Below are 22,857 nucleotides of genomic sequence, written 5' to 3' on the forward strand. Positions count from 1 at the left end.
CACAATTCGAATTTCCCTAAATACAGTACTGCTTCGGTAGTAGGCTGTCTTCATTGCATTGCCACTTATCATGATCGCAACTGGTGTAAAGTCGACTGTACAAATACCCTTAAGGCCTTAACTTTATAAGATAGTTGTTGAAAAAATAATATAATACTAAACATTTTTATTTATACTATTTTCTATTGAAATTTCTATTAAAATTGGCATCAGGCTTTTCAGAATGAAAGCAACTTTTTGTTTACGATTGCGTTGTTGTCTTTGTTTCTGATAGTGAAATGTATATGTTACCTATCCTGTAACTGTGTAATACTATTGGCACGTGCGGCGAGTGGTGGGGCAGTGTCGAACTCAAATTCCTGTCAGAAACATGCGGATGTTTGAAATAAAATTGTAGATGACACCTTAGAAGGAAATGCCATTAATGTTCCTATAAAAAATGAAAAATTCTACTTGTCGGACCCGACCCAGCTGAATAAGGCTCTGTACGAGGCACATTCTGTGAGTTAATAGGCTATATTCAATAATCAATAGGACTCGATGTGTTTTGCTGCAGCTGTCCATTTCACGAATAGCTACGTAACAAAATATTGACACGGTGTAAGCTTGTAGTTTTTTAAAAGTATTATTATGTATGATTTATTTCAAGTGTATTAAAGAGTTGCCTCGCTGTCATTTGGTGGTGCTCTCACTAGGTTGAATGATGCTAATTACTTGCGTGCCGGTCATATGATTTTCCGTACCGTAATGAACTGTTTCTTTCCTAAATAGCAGTTGGAGTAGAAGCTTGTGACATATTGTAATCAAAGGAATATTGTGTAGAAAATGACAATTTGCTTTTTGTTCCTGATGCCCGGTTAGTATTACAGACGTATCAAATTACTTTAAGTAATGTAACCCGTTTAGATAGCGTGCATCAACTGAGGAAACTGCACATCCTGAAATAACACCAACGGGGAGGTTATGTTTATCGCAGAACATCATACACGAATAAACAGCGAGTTTCAGTAGCTCAGTGGTAGTTCAGCATGCTCATAGAATTGACATTAGGCCTATATCTTATATTAATTTCAGATTGTCGTTTAGAGTTATTTGTACCATTCCTCACTAAATGTTCTCCCCGTATTCGTCAACCATAATTCTTATTAATAACTCATATTTTGCAGTGAGGTCAAAAGGGAAAAATCACTTATATGACCACTGTGACTTCTTAATTTTATCTTGTAGTAGCCCATGTACCGTTGTGGCATGATCTAAGTTTTAGAATAGTTTAGCATTCTTGAAATAATGTGTACTAAACAAACCTTCAGTTGAAAATCTCATTCATAGTATACAGATCACTCTTGTTATTTGGTGTGGGGTATATAGTCTCTTATAAATTGTGAAAAGTGATTCATCTGGATGTGAATTATTTTAGTTATAGTTCTTCCTAAAGAGATAAACAATAACTGACACATGAGCAGTACAAACTGTTTTAGCTTTTAAGTTATTGCTGTATTGATTGATAGTAGCTGAAGAACTGACACTTCCTTGTTGTGGACTTGGTTTTCCTTGTCATGGAGATCAAAACTAGTATTTACTAATATTATTAAACACAAATATGACATTTCATCATTGCAATTACTATTTTCGCTATTTTTCACATATAAGCAGTTGGGGAAATAGTGTTTCCTTCTAGATCACTATTCTGATTTCATTTATTGCTGTACCGGTTAAAAATTTGGATTTTCAGAGAATCTAAATTTCTTTGGGTTAGTTCTGTTTGAGATATGTCAAGATTTGTTGTCCTACCATTTGTACTGACGGTGTTCAACATGAGACTTGTGTAGTGTGTGGAAGAATTAGGTACTTCACAGTATTTTGTTGGTAGGGATGTAACAGATAATATTGCCCATACAGAAATTATGTAAATATTACTATATACTCTGCAAGAGGAAAATTCAGAGTATAATAATATTCAGCAATTGCTGAAAAGATCTCTGCTATGTACTGCAATCGTTTACTGACCTTGCAAAGAATTTTGCGAAAATCCTTAGGGATGTGCAGTAATAAAGTTTAAGTACTGTAGCTGTTGTATATGACCCAGCACAGTGAGAAAAAGTAATGTACGCCTATAGAAAGTTCAGTATGCTTCATTTGATTCTTCTATAATATACATCAATTTCATAAGAGCTATTTAGTGACTTCCCATGGCATTTTTTGCTATAGATGATGCAGGCCTACAATATAAGCACCAAAATACTTGAAAAGTTATCTCTAATGTCCTTCTGTATTTTTGAATTTGTCTTGCAGTATGTTAGGAAAAGAATGATATATATGGAATTTATTTATCCAACATTAGACCATTCAGAACAAGAATATCAAACATGTCAGATACATTACATAAATATTATATACATGTGTATAAAGTGTGGACAAAGTGGGATAGAATTAGGTGAGAATAGCTCAATAAATCAGAAATACACCTTGGACTATGCTGGGGATCAGTCTGTTACCACAAACTGTATTTTGTATTGGCTTTCATTGGCCTCACCAACTCCCTGCCAAATTTTCACCTTCAAACCTAACAAAGATCTTTGGCTAGGTTACGTATCAGTTTATTAGTAGAAATTATAACATACTAACAATAAATTGTGTATTAGTGTGTTAATTAGTTTACTGTCAAGTTTTTTTGAGGTACTGAGATTTATGTAGTTGTAATTTTTACATTTATTTAGCAAATGAACCATTAATTTGCTCTGGTAACATTTTGTCAAGTCATTGACTTGGCTGTAGATTTACGTGATTATCATCAATGAATAAAACTATTTTTCATTATTAGGCCGTCTCTCATATTTTTGAGGGTGTTACACGATTTGCCATAAAGACATCTACTTAAGGAAAGTAATACTGAATTCAAACAAAATGTTAATGTGATTTAAAAAGAGAGAGAGAGAGAGGGAGAGAGTGCATTGTTCTACCTACCTTATTGAATCCATATTTGATATTGTGTTAGCCTGAGGTAAATTTCGGGCAGATAAATCGGAAGTAATTAATAGGCAACTTCAGGAATATGAATTTTTGTCAAATAACTTTTCTTTTGATACAGTTGTATGTATTTTAAATCAAACTATTTTCCTATCATGATTACAGGAACATTGGTTTAGAAAAGTCTCTAATAATGATGATTATTATTTTGTTTCATCAACTTCTAATTTAATTTCCTGTTGTGCCTGTGCATCAACAGTAGCTTAAATTTTCTGCAAATTTATCATCTGACATTGTTCTTTAAGCACGAAATAACATTTCTACACCATTAGAGTGGCAGAGAATGGAATTGCACCGGCCGGAGTGGCCGAGCGGTTCTAGGCGCTTCAGTCTGGAGCCGCGCAGCCGCTACGGTCGCAGGTTCGAATCCTGCCTTGGGCATGGATGTGTGTGATGTCCTTAGGTTAGGTAGGTTTAAGTAGTTCTAAGTTATAGGGGACTGATGACCTCAGATGTTAAGTCCCATAGTGCTCAGAGACAGAATGGAATTGCAACAACATAAAAAAGTTTTCATGTGCTTTGGGGTGGTTTTCAGACAGCATAAAAAATAAATTTTATTTATTTCAAGGAGAAAGTGTCAGCTGTAAAAAAAGAAAGGTATTCAGACACAGAGGATCAACTATTATGAGTGAATACAAATGTGATTGGAAGTCCCAATGTATCAGAAATGTTACCAGGAAATATGACCAAAGGACAGGCTTATTTCCTTATCTGTAAGGGTAAGGAGATGGAACAGTTTGAAGGAAGCCAGTTATTAGAGATGAAGAAGTGGATATAACAACAGTCACTGAATTGTGTGGCCAAATGGGGTTTTGTACTGACAAAAGATGATGTGAAAGACGCTATAAAAATTCGACGGCCTACATTTACCAGTAATGTACCACAAGAAGATTGGTTGTAAAACTTTGAAGAAACACTTTAATGTAACATTGAAGAAACGAGAGCTCTCATAGCAAACTAAAAGACGTGTTCTAAATGATCCATTCATAACTTACAGCTTTTATGGTTTAGTTGAATGTGAAATGGAGGGACGTGGTATAAAATATGATCCCAGATGTATTTATAATTTGATTAAACCATTTTCTGCCTAGATCCATGTAAAACAAGTGAACGACCTAATGGAAAATGAAATGATGTTTTTAGAGTGGTTAGGAGAGAGTAGATATATGTAGCTGGTCATTGACAGAACAAGTGGAAATTGTTACAGAATCTTTCTTGTTGTTTGAGCCAATAAAGATAAAGTTGATTGACCTGTTTAAATACTGAAATCAGTGGTGATGTAAAACAACACTACAGTAATGTCAAAAAGTTTCAGAAGGTGCTCTTCAAAGTTGTTGTTGTTGTCTTCAGTCCTGAGACTGGTTTGATGCAGCTCTCCATGCTACTCTATCCTGTGCAATCTTCTTCATCTCCCAGTACCTACTGCAGCCTACATCCTTCTGAATCTGCTTAGTGTATTCATCTCTTGGTCTACCTCTACGATTTTTACCCTCCACACTGCCCTCCAATGCTAAATTTGTGATCCCTTGATGCCTCAAAACATGTCCTACCAACCGATCCCTTCTTCTAGTCAAGTTGTGCCACAAACTTCTCTTCTCCCCAATCCTATTCAATACCTCCTCATTAGCTACGTGATCTAACCATCTTATCTTCAGCATTCTTCTGTAGCACCACATTTCAAAAGCTTCTATTCTCTTCTTGTCCATACTAGTTATCGTCCATGTTTCACTTCCATACATGGCTACACTCCATACAAATACTTTCAGAAACGACTTCCTGACACTTAAATCTATACCCGATGTTAACAAATTTCTCTTCTTCAGAAACGATTTCCTTGCCATTGCCAGTCTACATTTTATATCCTCTCTACTTCGACCATCATCAGTTATTTTACTCCCTAAATAGCAAAACTACTTTACTACTTTAAGTGTCTCATTTCCTAATCTAATTCCCTCAGCATCACCTGATTTAATTTGACTACATTCCATTATCCTCGTTTTGCTTTTGTTGATGTTCATCTTATATCCTTCTTTCAAGACACTGTCCATTCCGTTCAACTGCTCTTCCAAGTCCTTTGTTGTCTCTGACAGAACTACAATGTCATTGGCGACCCTCAAAGTTTTTATTACTTCTCCATGGATTTTAATACCTACTCCGAATTTGTCTTTTGTTTCCTTCACTGCTTGCTCATACAGATTGAATAACATCGGGGAGAGACTACAACCCTGTCTCACTCCCTTCCCAATCACTGCTTCCCTTTCATGCCCCTCCACTCTTAGAACTGCCATCTGGTTTCTGTGCAAATTGTAAATAGCCTTTCGCTCCCTGTATTTTACCCCTGCCACCTTCAGAATTTGAAAGAGAGTATTCCAGTCAACATTGTCAAAAGCTTTCTCTAAGTCTACAAATGCTAGAAACGTAGGTTTGCCTTTTCTTAATCTAGCTTCAAAGATAAGTCGTAGGGTCAGTATTGCCTCACGTGTCCCAACATTTCTACGGAATCCAAACTGATCTTCCCCGAGGTCGGCTTCTACCAGTTTTTCCATTCGTCTGTAAAGAATCCGCGTTAGTATTTTGCAGCCGTGACTTATTAAACTGATAGTTCGGTAATTTTCACATTTGTCAACACCTGCTTTCTTTGGGATTGGAATTATTATATTCTTCTTGAAGTCTGAGGGTATTTCGCCTGTTTCATACATCTTGCTCACCAGACGGTAGAGTTTTGCCAGGACTGGCTCTCCCAAGGCTGTCAGTAGTTCTAATGGAATGTTGTTTACTCCCAGGGCCTTGTTTCGACTCAGGTCTCTCAGTGCTCTGTCAAACTCTTCACGCAGTACTATATCTCCCATTTCATCTTCATCTACATCCTCTTCCATTTCCATAACATTGTCCTCAGGACCATCGCCCTTGTATAAACCCTCTATATACTCCTTCCACCTTTCTGCCTTCCCTTCTTTGCTTAGAACTGGGTTTCCATCTGAGCTCTTGATATTCATACAAGTGGTTCTCTTCTCTCCAAAGGTCTCTTTAATTTTCCTGTAGGCAGTATCTATCTTACCCCTAGTGAGACAAGCCTCTATATCCTTACATTTGTCCTCTAGCCATCCCTGCTTAGCCATTTTGCACTTCCTGTCGATCTCATTTTTGAGACGTTTGTATTCCTTTTTGCCTGCTTCATTCACTACATTTTTATATTTTCTCCTTTCATCAATTAAATTCAATATTTCTTCTGTTACCCAAGAATTTCTATTAGCTCTCGCCTTTTTACCTACTTGATCGTCTGCTGCCTTCACTACTTCATCCCTCATTCTTCTTCTACTGTATTTCTTTCCCCCATTCCTGTCAATTGTTCTCTTATGCTCTCCCTGAGACTCTGTACAACCTCTGGTTCTTTCAGTTTCTCCAGGTCCCATCTCCTTAAATTCCCACCTTTTTGCAGTTTCTTCAGTTTCAATCTGCAGTTCATAACCAATAGATTGTGGTCAGAATCCACATCTGCCCTTGGAAATGTCTTACAATTTAAAACCTGGTTCCTAAATCTCTGTCTTACCATTATATAATCTATCTGATACCTTTTAGTATCTCCAGGATTCTTCCAGGTATACAACCTTCTTTTATGATTCTTGAACCAAGTGTTAGCTATGATTAAGTTATGCTCTGCAAAATTCTACAAGGTGGCTTCCTCTTCCATTTCTTCCCCCCAATCCATATTCACCTACTATGTTTCCTTCTCTCCCTTTTCCTACTGACGAATTCCAGTCACCGATGACTATTAAATTTTCGTCTCCCTTCACTACCTGAATAATTTCTTTTATCTCGTCATACATTTCTTCAATTTCTTCATCATCTGCAGAGCTAGTTGGCATATAAACTTGTACTACTGTAGTAGGCATGGGCTTTGTGCCTATCTTGGCCACAATAATACGTTCACTATGCTGCTTGTAGTAGTTAACCCACACTCCTATTTTTTTATTCATTATGAAACCTACTCCTGCATTACCCCTATTTGATTTTGTATTTATAACCCTGTATTCACCTGACCAAAAGTCTTGTTCCTCCTGCCACCGAACTTCACTAATTCCCACTATATGTAACTTTAACCTATCCATTTCCCTTTTTAAAGTTTCTAACCTACCTGCCCGATTAAGGGATATGACATTCCACGCTCCGATCCGTAGAACGCCAGTTTTCTTTCTCCTGATAATGACGTCCCCTTGAGTAGTCCCCGCCCGGAGATCCGAATGGGGGACTATTTTACCTCCGGAATATTTTACCCAAGAGGACACCATCATCATTTAATCATACAGTAAAGCTGCATGTCCTCGGGAAAAATTACGGCTGTAGTTTCCCCTTGCTTTCAGCCGTTCGCAGTACCAGCACAGCAAGGCCGTTTTGGTTAATGTTACAAGGCCAGATCAGTCAATCATCCAGACTGTTGCCCTGCAACTACTGAAAAGGCTGCTGCCCCTCTTCAGGAACCACATGTTTGTCTGGCCTCTCAACAGATACCCCTCCGTTGTGGTTGCACCTACGGTACGGCCATCTGTATCGCTGAGACACGCAAGCCTCCCCACCAACAGCAAGGTCCAGGGTTCTTCAAAGTTAGGAACATGAAATTGTGTTTCTGAAATACTATTTCTGTTTTAAACATCCATATTGTTGAACACTTATATTTCATGGTTGTCTAATAAATACCACATTACATGGGGTAATTTCTATGTGGATCACTTTTCCAGTGACAGTTTGACTTTAGATACAGAATTGTTGTCATTTAAAATGGTTTGTAGCATATGCCAAAGGATTATATGACTTTCCTGCAATATGGGTAAAGGTATACCTGATTCCACAATGTGTAGTATGGAGAAACTAAGCATCTCATATGATTACACTTTGTTTTTGCAAGTAACAATGGAGTATGGTGGCTCTGTGATTTAAGGCAATGGACTCTGCATTCAGGAGGAGTGGGGTTCAAGTTGCCATCATATTTAGGTTTTCCCAAAGTAATTTAGGACATTGCTAAGATGCTTCCTTTATAAAAGGGCACAGCCTATTTTCTCCTCCATCCTTCTTCAATATTAGCTTATGCTCCGTCTCTAATGAGTTCTTTCTCAATAGGACAATAAACTCTAATATTGCTCCCTACCTCCTCCTCCCTCCTCCCCATCCAGCCCTCCCACTCTGCCTCCCTCCAAACTACAGGTATGTTCAAAATTCGGCATCAGCACATTTTGGAAACCCAGACTCTGCATTAATGAACATAAGTAGAACACGTATAGGTTGGCGAACCAACATATATTCCTGGTATGAAAGAAGAAGCAATTACTGTATTGCGGGAATATTTGCCTGTATGTGAAATTGACCCATGCAGCGAGGTAACAGTGGAATTGGATGTTAAATTATCATTAAAAAAATCTGGATTGTGATTTGTGCAAATATGTTTTTCTATAAAAGTAGTTAGCAGGAATGAAGGTATTTCAATTGCCTATTTTGGCAATGGCCATACTATGGTAAGCATTTGTGCTGTCACTGCAGATAATAATAGTGTTTCAACTTAACTTTTGCTAGATGGCGAAGTTGACAAAAAAAAACTAATGACAAAAAAGATAAAATCAGCCCACAATGTGCAACATTTATGCTCGGATCCTGCAGTGACTGAAGTGATAATAGTGATTAAAAATGCAAGAGCAGGAGAGCTCCTTTTCTCAACAGTGTAATAGAACAAACCTTTAACCCAACATTGACTACTTTTTTGTAATAACTGTCTAATCTCAAAACAAAAGTGAAACATCTGGAGGACAACCAAAGTAAATGCAATAGTTATTTCAAAAGGACCCATCTTTTTTAAAAAAAATTGTTTTCCCATCGCTTCTTTGTGCTGATTGAATAAGATATTTGAAAGAATACTGCTGAACCACTTGAATCCAATAGTTGATCTCAAAGTCCTCTCAGATCAGGCAGGTTTTGGAAAGAGTAGAAACTGCATGGCACATTTTACCAAGCTGCTCCACAATACTGAAGATAACTTTGACAGGCATTTGGTAATGCAGCCAGTATTTTTAAACTTAACCTGCAACACATGATGGGCGCAGCTTAACACCATGCATCAGAAACTGTATTACATAATTTTGGACTTCAAATTTTCAAATTTAAAAAGTCCTCTCCTTCAGAATTGAATATTTTTTGTGGATTTACGAGGCAGAAGTAGAATCTTCATAACAATGCTCTGCTGTGAGTAAATATATTGTTACCTACCTTACTCAACATTAATCGTAGTGACAAACCCCAGCTCCCACTGACAAAAGTTCTATATGACAGATGAGCATAAACTATCTGTGCAGCTGAAGAATTTTGAAAAAAGTGGAGGAACTTCTTACAAAACAAATTTTGATTTTTAAAATTAATGCCATAAGAAAAGTACATAGAAACCTAGTCTATACAGAATGCTAATACACACCTTTCACCTATAATATAAAAAAGGTAACAGGTATTGTAATTTAAACTACATACTACCACTGTGTGTTCATGAAACAGGAAGTAGTTACTCGAAACAGTATTATAAGAAACTTGCAGGCAACACATATGGTTCACACAAAGTAAAACTACATGCATCAGCACTTTCCTGTTCACGTGCTTCGTCTGTTTGAGATTCTCATTCCCAGGTTTCAGGCTGTTGCAATCTGCTGCTTTGTCAAAGAGACGTATGTCAGTGAATTTTCCCACTTGCAGGTTGTATCACTGCTAGAATGATTCTCTAGTTGCCTATGGGCCACTTGTATACTTTCCTTACTGTGTTGGGCACCTGAAGCCCCAACAGATGGCATTTAGTTTCGTGGTGGGCAATGGCCACAATGTTCTACCTCATCAGTGTATATGAACATAAAGACATGCTTTACGAGGAGAAAACATAATTTACACAGAATTTTTTCCGGTAAATGACCTTGGTGGCTGGTAGGACACAAATCTCCCCAATCGAAAATCAATGGCTTTAGCCGTAGTGTGTATCATTTCATATGGGTGTAATGTGATGATGGAGGTATAATTCTCTGAAATACTAGTGGGAAGATAAATAAGTGTGTGGTTCTAGTTATTTGTGTATTTCATTTTATTTGTGCTTGTTCATGTGTTTTGTCTTTTGGTCACTTAATGTGGTGATGCAGGAGATTGCAAATACATTGCAGAGATATTAAAAGAACGGAGACTTGTATTGAACCGTCCAAGGATATATTTATTACTGAATTAATAATAATAATAATAATAATAATAATAATAATCCCTGTGGAGGCCCGGGAAAAGAATAGGCCTCCGGTATGTTCTGCCAGTCGTAAAAGGCGACGAAAAGAACAAACCACTAATAGGGCTAACCCCCCTTTTAGTGTGATTACTTGGTTCAGGACAGAACTAAAGAAGCCTCGGACAAGCGCCGTCATGGTCGGGGATGACGCTTGAACCCTATGCCCGCCCACAATGGTAATGACACTGCTAGCCAACTGGAAAATGATTTAAATCCAAATAGAGGTGTTTTACAGGATATGCTTCCTGCAACCACCCTAGAAGGAAAACAAAGACAGAGGATGAGATGGTCAGATGAAGTTAGTCGACACCTCATGTTCTGTTATTACCAAGCAACAAACCTAGGAACCAACACAACTGGATACAGATCACAAGTATACACAACATTTATTACCAGATACCCAGAATTAAAATTTTTAACAGTACAACGACTAGCTGATCAGATCCGTGTAATAATAAAAAATAACAGGTTACCCCAGTCAGAATTAGAAAACATCAAACAACAAGTACAACAAATACTGGAACAAAATAATGTGCAATTAGAAGAAGAAGAAGAAGAAGAAGAAAATACAGTAATGGACTCAAACATCCCAGAGCAAACAAACAAAGAACAACACGCATCAATTAAACAATCAGAGGAAAACGAAATCTTAAGACAGCCACCAGCACAAGCATAAATAGAACACATAGTGACACACATGTTAGATGTAGAAGAAAAATTTCAGTTGACATATATACAATACAAAGACACAAATACAGACATTAGACCATTCTTGCATAGACCACCAAATAACCCACAAGCCAAAACAACAATAACAGCTATCAACACAATCATACACAACAAAATAAATGAATACACAACTATGGAAGAGTTACAACTACTGGTTTATGTAGGAGCACTCACTACACTAAATATACACACTAGGCAGAGATCAGAACCAACCAACACACAGAAGAAACCCACAAAACCAGCATGGCAACACAGGCTACAGATCAGAATAGAAAAACTGAGAAAAGACATCGGACAGCTAACACAATTTATAAGAAATGAAATATCAGACAAAAAACGAAAAAGGTTAGGTAAAATCTCACAACAAGAAGCAATAGAGCAATTAGATGAAAAGAAGCAGAAATTACAAGCATTGGCCAAACGACTTAGAAGATACAAAAAAAGTGAAAATAGAAGGAAACAAAACCAAACATTCAACGCAAACCAAAAGAAATTTTACCAGACAATAGATAACACACACATTAAAATAGACAATCCACCAAACATAAGACATGGAACACTTCTGGAGCAACATATGGTCAAACCCGGTACAACATAACAGGCATGCACGGTGGATACAAGCAGAAACAGACACATACAAGATGATACCACAAATGCCTGAAGTGATAATTTTGCAACATGAAGTCACCCAAGCTATTAATTCTACTCACAATTGGAAAGCCCCTGGAAAAGATAAAATAGCAAATTTCTGGCTAAAGAAGTTCAGCTCAACACATTCACATCTAACTAAATTATTTAACAGTTACATTGCAGACCCATACACATTCCCTGATACACTTACACATGGAATAACTTATCTGAAACCTAAAGATCAAGCAGACACACCAAACCCAGCTAAATATCGCCCCATAACATGCCTACCAACAATATACAAAATATTAACTTCAGTCATTACACAGAAATTAATGACACATACAACACAGAACAAAATTATAAATGAAGAACAAAAAGGCTGTTGCAAAGGAGCATGAGGATGTAAAGAGCAACTGACAATAGATGCAGAGGTGACATATCAAGCTAAAACTAAACAAAGGTCGCTACACTACGCATACATTGATTACCAAAAAGCTTTTGATAGTGTACCCCACTCATGGTTACTACAAATATTGGAAATATACAAAGTAGATCCTAAATTGATACAGTTCCTAAACATAGTAATGAAAAATTGGAAAACCACACTTAATATCCAAACAAATTCAAATAATATCACATCACAGCCAATACAGATTAAGCGTGGAATATACCAAGGAGATTCATTAAGTCCTTTCTGGTTCTCCCTTGCTCTGAACCCACTATCCAACATGCTAAATAATACAAATTATGGATACAATATCACTGGAACATACCCACACAAAATCACACATTTGCTATACATGGATGATCTAAAACTACTGGCAGCAACAAATCAACAACTCAACCAATTACTAAAGATAACAGAAGTATTCAGCAATGATATAAATATGGCTTTTGGAACAGACAAATGTAAGAAAAATAGCATAGTCAAGGGAAAACACACTAAACAAGAAGATTACATATTGGATAACCACAGTGACCGCATAGAAGCGATGGAAAAAACGGATGCCTATAAATATCTAGGATACAGACAAAAAATAGGAATAGATAATACAAATATTAAAGAAGAACTAAAAGAAAAATATAAACAAAGACTAACAAAAATACTGAAAACAGAATTGACAGCAAGAAACAAGACAAAAGCTATAAATACCTATGCTATACCAATATTGACCTACTCATTTGGAGTAGTGAAATGGAGTAACACAGACCTAGAAGCACTCAATACACTTACACGATCACAATGCCACAAATATAGAATACATCACATACATTCAGCAACAGAAAGATTCACATTAAGCAGAAAGGAAGGTGGAAGGGGATTTATCGACATAAAAAACCTACATTATGGACAGGTAGACAATTTAAGAAAATTCTTTATAGAACGAGCAGAAATCAGCAAAATACACAAAGCAATCACTCATATAAATACATCTGCTACACCACTGCAATTTCATAACCACTTCTACAACCCTTTAGATCACATAACATCAACAGATACGAAGAAAGTAAATTGGAAAAAGAAAACACTACATGGCAAGCACCCGTATCATCTAACACAGCCACACATCGATCAAGACGCATCCAACACATGGCTAAGAAAAGGCAATATATACAGTGAGACGGAAGGATTCATGATTGCAATACAGGATCAAACAATAAACACCAGGTATTACAGCAAGCATATTATTAAAGATCCCAATACCACAACAGATAAATGCAGACTTTGCAAACAACAAATAGAAACAGTAGATCACATCACAAGCGGATGTACAATACTAGCAAATACAGAATACCCCAGAAGACATGACAATGTTGCAAAAATAATTCATCAACAGCTTGCCTTACAACATAAACTTATAAAACAACATGTTCCCACATACAAGTATGCACCACAAAATGTACAGGAGAATGATGAATACAAATTATACTGGAACAGAACCATTATAACAGATAAAACAACGCCACATAACAAACCTGACATCATACTCACCAATAAAAAGAAGAAATTAACACAACTAATCGAAATATTCATACCCAATACAACAAATATACAAAAGAAAACAGGAGAAAAAATTGAAAAATACATCCAACTGGCTGAGGAAGTCAAGGACATGTGGCATCAGGATAAAGTTGACATTATACCAATTATACTATCAACTACAGGAGTCATACCACACAATATCCACCAGTACATCAACGCAATACAGCTACATCCAAACATATATATACAACTACAGAAATCCATAATTATTGATACATGTTAAATTACCCGAAAGTTCCTAAATGCAATGTAACATATACCGTACAATTAAAAGGAAGTCACGCTTGATCAAGGTCCGCGTCACTTTCCATTTTTAACTAGACATAATGTCTGAGAAAGGAAAGAAATAGTAAAGATTATATGTAGGTGTACATACTACTTGTAAAACCTACATGAATAATGAATTACGTATATTGAAGTTCATGTATTCACTTAATGAATAGAAGCAGTGGTACTGTAGATATTCTTTCATATCTTTCAAATAAATTTGTATTTAGTATTCATTTGAAAACATGTCGCATGTTTTGAAATGTTACTCTCATATATCATATACCTGTTTGACACAAACTAGTGTTAGATGGGATTATTTGTATGTTTCCTTATAATCCACTCATAGTGTTGTGATTATGTATATCATAATTTTTTCTCTTTGGTCCTTTAAGTCGTGGCATTCAGTATAATGACTCTGAAAACCACAGGGAAAGTAAACCTTGGTTGCTGGTTGGGAGTTTGTATTTCTGCTCCTTTTAGATGCAAGTACAGTGTCTTAATAACTGTGTACCTTGCTGAGTATTTTATTTGTGAAAGAAATAGTCAATGTTGTCACACATTTGTAGAGATATAGATAGCTTCCATCTTGCATAAAAACCTTAAACAATTAAGTTATTGGTATGGTACATGAATTCTTTGCTTCATTAATCTTCCCACATAAACATGAAGTCCTGTAAACACTACTTCATTCATAATACATTCATTGTTCTTATATTAAACTAACCTCATTGAGTTGGTGTGCTCGCAACTGAGAAATAGTTTTGTGTAACCACACACATAGTAAAAGAAGTACATTTGTTATTGCTAAAAAAAATATACTCTGTGAATATATAAGTGATTGGGATTTCTGTGAGCCAACAAATTCAGTTAAATTGTAAAAAAACATTTATCAAGTACAAAATTATACACCAATATCAATCTACATCTACATCTACATCTATACTCCGCGAGCCACCTTACGGTGTGTGGCGGAGGGTACTTATTGTACCACTATCTGATCCCCCCTTCCCTGTTCCATTCACGAATTGTGCGTGGGAAGAACGACTGCTTGTAAGTCTCCGTATTTGCTCTAATTTCTCGGATCTTTTCGTTGTGATCATTACGCGAGATATATGTGGGCGGTAGTAATATGTTGCCCATCTCTTCCCGGAATGTGCTCTCTCGTAATTTCGATAATAAACCTCTCCGTATTGCATAACGCCTTTCTTGAAGTGTCCGCCACTGGAGCTTGTTCAGCATCTCCGTAACGCTCTCGCGCTGACTAAATGTCCCCATGACGAATCGCGCTGCTTTTCGCTGGATCATGTCTATCTCTTCTATTAATCCAACCTGGTAAGGGTCCCATACTGATGACCAATACTCAAGAATCGGACGAACAAGCGTTTTGTAAGCTACTTCTTTCGTCGATGAGTCACATTTTCTTAGAATTCTTCCTATGAATCTCAACCTGGCGCCTGCTTTTCCCACTATTTGTTTTATGTGATCATTCCACTTCAGATCGCTCCGGATAGTAACTCCTAAGTATTTTACGGTCGTTACCGCTTCCAATGATTTACCACCTATGGCATAATCGTACTGGAATGGATTTCTGCCCCTATGTATGCGCATTATATTACATTTATCTACGTTTAGGGAAAGCTGCCAGCTGTCGCACCATTCATTAATCCTCTGCAGGTCTTCCTGGAGTACGTACGAGTCTTCTGATGTTGCTACTTTCTTGTAGACAACCGTGTCATCTGCAAATAGCCTCACGGAGCTACCGATGTTGTCAACTAAGTCATTTATGTATATTGTAAACAATAAAGGTCCTATCACGCTTCCTTGCGGTACTCCCGAAATTACCTCTACATCTGCAGATTTTGAACCGTTAAGAATGACATGTTGTGTTCTTTCTTCTAGGAAATCCTGAATCCAATCACAAACCTGGTCCGATATTCCGTAAGCTCGTATTTTTTTCACTAAACGTAAGTGCGGAACCGTATCAAATGCCTTCCTGAATTATAATAATATGTATGCTGTTATCTGGAGATCCTTCTGGCAGGGATATAGTATTCATGTTTAAGAATGTATGAGTGATCACTGAAAATGCCATTAGTTTAATTCCTCTTACTGATTACTTCATACTCACTGTTTGTTACATAGACACAACCTAATTTTTTGTTCATGCTATTGTACAGGTAACTTTCATGTCTTAACAATGGCATGTCTCCTAAACACCACCATATCTGTGCTGTTGTTTCATTCTCTATATTGACATACTTATTGCTCATTGATCAGTGCCAATTAGAGCTGGCCAGTGGAACCACTTAGCCTGTGAACAACAGAAAGTTTTTCAGTAGTCCATTCCCCTGGTTATCTCCAGTAAGATTGTTGTAGGCAACAAGCAATTAGAGCAGGGAGTCATTTGACCAAAGCACAGCTGGCTGGTAGGTGTCGAGTTATGGAATAGTGTCTTCTGAATGATTAAATAAAAGTAAAAAAACGAATCATGCATATTTGATGACATAGAATGTCATGTCTTGAAGATGACAGCTTTACTTTTTGTTGTGGACACTAAACATCAGTTATGCAACAGAAGTTTTAAAAAGAAGTAAAGCAAAAATAACTTTTGTTTGTTTGTTTAGGTCCGAGGCATTCCTGCTTGTTGTAAGAGGTAACTAAAAGGAGTCTCTCACATTTCAGCCTTTACATGATGATCCCCTATGAAGTTTGACCTCCGTTTTTCAAAATTTTCTTGCTGATGGGGACTCCTTTGTCTCAGTGAAGCCTCAGTTCTTTGTAGAGCATTTAGAGGACAAGTTTGAGGAGTGGAGGGCTTGTCCAAAATGCGGTCAGGGTCAGTTTTGATAAAAATGGCATCCTCTGCCCAGTCATGGGCATTACTCACTTGTGATAATCTGGTTAATGTTTTCGTTACCATCACACCTCATAAGAGCTTAAATATGGTCCAGGTATTATATTCCACAGGGACCTACTTTTTTAGTCTGACAACGAGCTGTGCACCAACTTAGAGTGACGAGGAGCTCATTTCGTCTGGTGTATACATCGGGGTCTGAGGGATAATCAGGTAGCCACCGGTGTCTTCATCTTGGCCTTTAAGTGTGTCACATTACTCGAGAAGGTCAAGGTTTTGGTCTACAGCTGTGATGTTAACCCATATATCCTTGCCCCAATGTGGTGCTTCAAGTGCTGGGAGTTCGGCCACATCTCTTCCCGCTGTACTTCCAGCATCACATGTTGAGATTGTGGACATCCATCCCATCCCAATACTCCATGTGCCTCGCCTCCCATCTATGTCAACTGCATAGAGCATCATTCCCCTTGCTCACCAAACTGCAGGATTTTACAGCAAGAAAGGAGAATCATGGAATAAAAGACCGTGGACTGACTGACCTACACTGAGGCCTACATCCTGTGGCTATGACCTTATCTTATGCCGCCCCTAAGAGAACAGTTGTAGTCTCATCGGTTCCGCGAGTTCCAGTCGGCTCTTGGAGCCGTAAGACTAAACCTGCCCCCGTGATGGTGGAGGGGGTGCCCTTTTGCTCCCACACCACCTACCGTGGGAGCACTGCCCCCCCCCCCCCCCCCCCAGTTGGGGACACCAGTCCCCACTTTTCAGCTGGAGAAGCATAAGTATTCTTTGGCTCATCTCGCTAAGGAGTCCCTCGGGTCACTCGTCACTCCCTTGCTAGGCTTCTGCTGATGGGAAAGATGACGCCCACCAGTGGCTGAAGTGCCCAAAAGCAGCTGGTTGTAGGGCTTCACAATCCTCAGTCCCGGAGACTGAATCAGTGAAGCCCTCCCCTCCCAGCCAGAGAAACCCAAGGATTAACGAGAATAGCCCAAAAAGAAGACCCCTAAGACCAAGGAAATTGCGGTGGCATCCACACCACTGCTACCTACAAGCTTGCATGTGGGGATAAAGTGGAGATTCTGGCCGCCTCTGAGGACCTAAATCTCACCAGACCCTCAGACCCAATGGATATAGACTGCTCAGGCAATAAGTTGGTGGCAGCATGTGACCCTGAGGCATAAACTTCCTCATTGAATGTTCCTTGCTTTCTCAGTCTCTCGATGATGTCACGCTCCAGTGGTATTGCGGCAGTTTTTTCCACTGCCTGGCTGAGCTACAGCAACTGTTAAGCTTTACATTTGCTTTCTGCATTGCCCTCCAGGAAACCTGTTTCTCGGCAATGCGGACTCCTGCCCTTCGCGGCTACAGGGGATATTACAGGAATTGTAGCGAATGTAGTAGTGTTAGGTGGAGTTTGCGTTTATGTCTTGAACTCGGTATGTAGTGAACCTGTGGCCCTTCAAACTCCTCTTGAAACTGTGGCTGTCAGGATACGGATGATGCTGGGAACAACTGTCTGCAATGTATATCTCCCTCCAGATGGTGGTGTACCCCTGAACATATTGACTGCACTGATTGGCAACTCCCTAAACCTTTCGTACTTTTGGGAGATTTTGTTGCCCATAACCCCTTGTGGGGTGGCACCGTGCTTACTGGCCAACGCAGAGATGTCACAACTTCACTGTCTCAGTTTGACCTATGCCTCTCAAATATTGGGGCCGCCACACATTTCAGTGTGGCGCATGGTAGTTATTGGCCATTGATTTATCAATTTGCAGCCCAGGACTTCTCTCATCTATCCACATAACGACCTGTGTGGTAGTGACCACTTTCCCATCTTCCTGTTTCTGCCCCGGCATCAGGCCCACAGATGCCTGTCCATATGGGCTTTAAACAAGGCAGATTGGGAGACTTTCACCTCTGCGGTCACTGTTGAGTCTTCCCCACACAGTAACATTGATGTGATCGTTGAGCAGGTGACTACAACAATCATTACTGCTGCAGAAAACTTGATCCCTCGCCCTTTAGGACCAGCGAAAAGTAGTCCCTTGGTGGTCGCCTGAATTCGCTGAGGCAGTTAAAGAGCATTGGTGAGCTCTAGAGTGGCATAAGTGGCACCCTCATAGCTTTTAAGCGGCTCCATGGCTCCATGCTCGCATTCACCAGCTTTTTAAAAGGGGGAAGCAGGAATGTTGGGAGAGAGATGTGTTGACCATTGGGTGCCATATGTCACCTTGCCAAGGCTGGACCAGTATCAGACATCTTTTTGGGTACCAGACCCCAACAGGTATCCCTGGCATCAACATCAATGCTGTGTTGTCTACCAAAGCAAACGTGATTGCCGAGCACTTTGCTGAGTACTATGCTTGAGCCTCTGCGACGGAGAACTGCCGCCCCCCCCTCTCCCAGCCTTTCACACACTCAAATGGTGGATGGAAAGGAAAGTCCTCTCGTTCGCTACACGCCACAGTGAACCATATAATGCCCCATTTACAGAGTGGGAGCTCTTCAGCGCCCTTGGACATTGCCCTGACACAGCTCCTGGGCCAGATCGGATCCAGTCAGATGATTAAACATCTCTCATCTGACTACAAGTGACATCTCGTCATGATCTTCAACCGGATCTGGTGTGGTGGTGCCTTTCCATCGCAACAGCAGGAGAGCACCATCATTCCTGTGCTTAAACCCGTTAAAAACCCGCTTGATGTGGATAGCTATCAGCCCATCAGCCTCACCAATGTTTTTTGTAAGCTGCAGGAATGTATGGTGTGTCGGCAGTTGGGTTGGGTCCTGGAGTCATGTGGCCTACTGGCTCCATGTCAAGGTGGCTTCCACCAGGGTCACTCTACCACTGATAACCATCTGAACAGGCTTTTCCATACACCAAAACCTGGTTGCCCCCTTTTTTTTTTTTACTTACAAAAAGCATATAACACAACCTGGCGACATAATATCCTTGCCACATTGTATGAGTGGGGTCTCCACGAGTGGGGTCTCCAAGGCCTGCTCCCGATTTTTATCCACAATTTCCTGACACTTCATACTTTCCATGTCCAAGTTAGTGCCTCTCATAGTTTTCCCCCATATCTGGGAGAATGGGGTCCTGCAGGGCTCCATATTGAGTGTATCGCTATTTTTAGTGGCCATTAAGGGTTTTGCAGCAGCAGCTGTATGGCCGTCCGTATCACTTTCTGTATGCAGACGACTTCAGCAATTCATACTGCTCCACCAGTGCTGGTGTTGCTGAGCTGCGCATACAGGGAGCTATCCGCAAAGTGCAGTCATGGGCTCTAGCCCACAGTTTCCAGTTTTCGGCCGCAAAGTCATGTGTTAAGCACTCCTATCGGCATCATACCGTTCATCCGGAACCAGAACTTTACCTTAATGACGATCCCCCCACCGTAGTGGAGACATATCGATTATTAGGACTGGTTTTCGATGCCCTATTGACTTGCCTTCCTCAGCTCCATCAGCTTAAGCAGAAGTGCTGGCTGCACCTCAATGCCCTCTGCTGACTGAGCAACACCAACTGGGGTGCAGATCGTTCTACACTGCTGCAGCTCTACAGAGCCCGTGCTCAATCCCACCTTGACTATGGGAGTGTGTTTTATGGTTCGGCAGCACCCTCAGTGTTGCGTTTACTCGACCCAGTGCACCACTGTGGCGTTCGCGTAGCACTAGGAGCTTTTAGGAAGAGTCTGGTGACCAGCATCCTGTTGGAGGCCGGAGTCAACTCCATTGTGGCTCCGATGTGCGCAACTACTTGCCAGTTATGTTGCAAACATTTGTAGTTCTCCTGTGCATCTGATTTACTGTCTCCTTTTCCCACCTGCTTCAGTTCATCTCTCGCATCGGTGGCTCATGATTGTGGTTCGCATGTGATCCCTTCTCTCTAAACTGGTGTCCTTCCCTTTACCACTTCTACTTGAGGTCCATTCATGTACACCTTCATGGTGTACACCTCGGCCAAAGCTTCGTTTGGGCCTTTTGCATGGCCTTAAGGACTCCGTTTACCCCCATCGCTCTCCACTGTCACTTCCTTCACGATTCTTGATGTGTTCTGGGGCTCTGAAGTTGTTTACACCGATGGCTGATGGTAATGTCGGCTTTTGTCTACGCCCATAGAGGCCATATTGAACTGCATTCCTTGTGCGCTGGCTGCAGTGTATTCACTGCAGAGCTTGTGGCCATATCTCATGCACTTCAGTACATCTGTTCCTGTTCTGGTGAGTCATTTCTTCTCTGTTCTGGCTGCCTGAGGAGCTTACAAGCTATCGACCAGTGCTACCCTTGGAATCCTTTGGTAGCTAAAGTCCAGGAGTCCATCACTGCCGTGGAACGTTCCAGTCGTCCAGTGGTGTTTGTGTGGACCCCAGGACACTCAGAATCTCAGGCAATGAGCTTTCTGACAGGCTGGACAAACAGGCTACGCGGAAACTGCTCCTGGAGATGTGCGCCTCTGATACTGACCTGCGTTTTATCTTACGCCGCAAGGTTTTTCGGCTTTGGGAGACGGAGTGGCAGAACAGTATGCACAACAAACTGCATGTCTTTAAGGAGATTGCAAATGTGTGGAACTCTTCCCTGTGGGCTTCTTGCAGGGAATCAGTTGTCCTTTGTCGTCTCCGCATTGGCCATACGTGGTTACCTCCTCCGTTACAAGGGCCAACCTCAGTGTTGCTGTCCATTGTATTGCGCGTTGTCCTTCTGTCGTTCTTCTGGTTCTTGCTTTCACCTGTTATTGTGCCGTGCGTCGTCTTTTTCTTCTTTCCCTTGAGTAATTGTTCTACTGGGAACAAGGGACTGATGACCTCGCAGTTTGGTCCCTTTTCTCCCCTTTTAAACCAGCCAACCAATACATGAGTCATTACAAATTAAATCACAATATTCATATTACTTTAAATTCAGTTGGTGACTTCATATCTTTTAATATCCTTCTGACAAAATCTATTTGTATCTTATTAAACATAAGGTCAGTTTTTTGCTTAATTCACTATTATGAACTTAAACATTTTATTCCCCTGCATTCAAAATACAGCAACAAATTCTTAACAGTTTTATTCTTCTCTGCATTTCTAATTTCTCTGAAGTACACACAAATATAGTAATATCTTCAGAGTTTTGTATCTGAATGTATCAAAAATTTTTGACGAAAATAGAAAGCCGTCAGCTTGAGCCACCTATTTGAATTTCCAGTGCTTTCTGTCTAAGCAAGCAAGGAAGTCTGTGACCAGCACTAACGCAAATTATTGGAATCCATCATATAGTAGTCACTCTTACAGATATTGTTTACTGGAGTAACTTACTCTCACATCAGCATACAGTAGAGGATGAAGGACTTAACATAGGTCTACCAATTTTTCTCCGTGTTGCACATTTTTCAAAGTGCGACTTTTTTCATCAAAGTTGGGTACATTAAAGGGGAAGTTGTGTAAATGTTAGAGGGAATGAAAGGGAGAGCTGAGAGAAAAGAAAGAAAATGACAGGGGCACTAACAAGATGTTATTACTAAGAGGCCCAGAAAGATGGGGAATGTTTACTGGTGCTTGGAGTGACACTGGTAGAAAAACCAATGAGAAGGAAAGTAAAAGTACATGGAAAAAGATTAAGAAATGGAAGAAAAGAGAAAGGAAAAGTGACTGAATTCAAGGCAACAGTTAATAGTATTATAGAGACAGAGTTGGAGAAGATAGTGAATAGAGTCTAAGGGGCTGGGAACTGTGTAAACCAAAATTATAGCAATGTCTGTCCCATTTGGAGACAGAAAGAGGAAATAAAGGTAAACTCATTGAAAGCTGGAAAGGTGTGACAATAAATATATTTCTCTCATATAAGCTGAGAGGAAGAGATATGTAAAAAAGGGAGTAGGAAGATTTCATTTAACAGTTCATAACTAAATGAAGGAGACAAGGTATTTTGTCAAAGGTTTATAGTAATGCATAATTGACAACAATGATCAAAAAAGATTACAATACATTTTGTGAAGGTTGTGAAGCAAGTCATATT

At 39.6% G+C, this 22,857-nt stretch overlaps 1 protein-coding gene across 4 annotated transcripts in view; it reads left to right on the forward strand.

The window, feature by feature from the left end:
- The first annotated feature begins 356 nt into the window (after positions 1 to 356).
- LOC126237047 (ATP-binding cassette sub-family A member 7-like) overlaps positions 357 to 22,857 on the forward strand; it is a 607,922-nt gene continuing 585,421 nt past the window's right edge. For all 4 annotated transcript variants that reach the window (XR_007545025.1, XR_007545024.1, XR_007545023.1 and 1 more), the window contains exon 1: positions 357 to 501. The gene's annotated coding sequence lies outside the window, so the exon portion shown is untranslated. The remainder of the gene's footprint in view (positions 502 to 22,857) is intronic.

Source organism: Schistocerca nitens, chromosome 2, assembly GCF_023898315.1.
Source record: "Schistocerca nitens isolate TAMUIC-IGC-003100 chromosome 2, iqSchNite1.1, whole genome shotgun sequence".
In the NCBI taxonomy this organism is placed as follows: Eukaryota; Metazoa; Arthropoda; class Insecta; order Orthoptera; family Acrididae; genus Schistocerca; species Schistocerca nitens.